The following is a 1,945-nucleotide window of genomic DNA, read 5'->3' on the forward strand; positions in this document are numbered from 1 at the left end:
CCATCCGGTTTGATCCGGTCCGAGCTGGTTTGATCCGGTTCCATCCGGTTTGATCCGGATCCATCCGGTTTGATCCGGTTCCATCCGGTTTGATCTGCTCTGATCCGGTTCGAACTGGTTTGAGCCAGTTGTATCCGGTTGAACAGGTTCCATCCGGTTTGAACCGGTTTGATCCAGTTTGATCCGGTTGAACAGGTTCCATCCGGTTTGAAGCGGTTTGATCCAGTTTGAACCGGTTCCATCCGGTTTGGTCCGGTCTGGTCCGGTCCATACCGGTTAGAGCCAGTTCTAACCGGTTTGATCCGGTTTGAACCGGTTCCATCCGGTTTGATCAGGTCTGATCCGGTCCGAACTGGTTTGATCCAACCACTTTGATCCGGTTCCATCCGGTTTGATCCGGTCTGATCCGGTTTGAGACAGTTATATCCGGTTTGAACCGGTTCCATCCGATTTGATCCGGGTCCATTCGATTTGATCCAGTTCCATCCGGTTTGATCCGGTTCCATCCGGTTTGACCCGGTTCCGTCCGGTTTGATCCGGTTCCATTCGGTTTGACCCAGTTCCATCCGGTTTGATCCGATCCGAGCTGGTTTGATCCGGTTCCATCCGGTTTGATCCGGTCTGATCCGGTTCGAACTGGCTTGAGCCAGTTCTATCCGGTTTGAACAGGTTCCATCCGGTTTGAACCGGTTTGATCCGGTTTGATCCGGTTCCATCCGGTTTCATCCGCTCTGATCCGGTCCAAACCGATTTGAGTCAGTTCTAACCGGTTTAATCCGGTTTGAACCGGTTCCATCCGGTTTGATCCGGTGTGATCCGGTTTGATCCGGTTCTATCCAGTTTGATCCGCTCTGATCCGATCCAAACCGGTTTGAGCCACTTCTAACCGGTTTGATCCGGTTTGAACCGGTTCCATCCGGTTTGATCCGGTCTGATGCGGTCCGAACTGGTTCGAGCCAGTTCTATCCGGTTTCATCCGGTTTGAACCAGTTCCATCCGGTTTGAACCGGTTTGAGCTAGTTTCATCCGGTTTGAACGGGTGTGATCCGGTTTGATCCGGTCTGAACTGGTTTGATCCGGTTTGAACCAGTTTGAGCTGGTTTCATCCGGTTCCATCCGCTTTGATCTGGTCTGAACCGGTTTCATCCGGTCTGGTCCGGTTTGACCCGGTTTGAACCGGTTAGATCCGATTTGAACTTGTTGGAGCCGGTTTGATCCGATTTGAACCAGTTTGAGCCAGTTCCATCCGGTTTGATCCGGTTTGAGCCGCTTGGAGCCGGTTTGACTGGATTGATCCTGTTTGAACCGGTTTGATCCGGATTGATCCGGTCCCATCCAGTTTGATCCAGTCTGAACCGGTTGGATCCGGTTTGATCCAGTCTTAGCCGGTTTGATACGGCCCCATCCGGTTTGATCCGGTTGGAACCCGTTTGATCCGGTCTGAACAGGTTTAATCCGGTTTGGAACCAGTTCGATCCGGTTTGATCCGGTTTGAACCAGTTTGAGCTGCTTCGAGCCGGTTTGAACCGGTTTGATCCGGTTTGATCCGGTTTGAACCGCTGTGATCCGGCCTGAACCGGTTTCATCCGGTTTGAACCACTTTGAGCAGGTTTGATCCGGTCTGAACCGGTGTGATCCGGTTTGATCCGGTCTGAACCAGTTGGAGCCGGTTTGATCCGGTTCGAACCAGTTTGAGCCGGTTTGATGGGGTTCCATCCGGTTTGATCCGGTCTGAACCAGTTGGAGCCGGTTTGATCCGGTTTGAAGCAGTTTGAGCCGGTTTGATCGGGTTCCATCCGGTTTGATCCGGTTTGAACCGGTTGGAGCCAGTTTGACCCGGTTTGAACCAGTGTGAGCCGGTTTGATCGGGTTCCATCCGGTTTGATCCGGTTTGAACCGGTTGGAGCCAGTTTGACCCGGTTTGAACCAGTGTGAGCCGGTTTGA

This window comes from Mandrillus leucophaeus, unplaced genomic scaffold (assembly GCF_000951045.1).
Source record: "Mandrillus leucophaeus isolate KB7577 unplaced genomic scaffold, Mleu.le_1.0 Scaffold3, whole genome shotgun sequence".
NCBI classification, from domain to species: Eukaryota; Metazoa; Chordata; class Mammalia; order Primates; family Cercopithecidae; genus Mandrillus; species Mandrillus leucophaeus.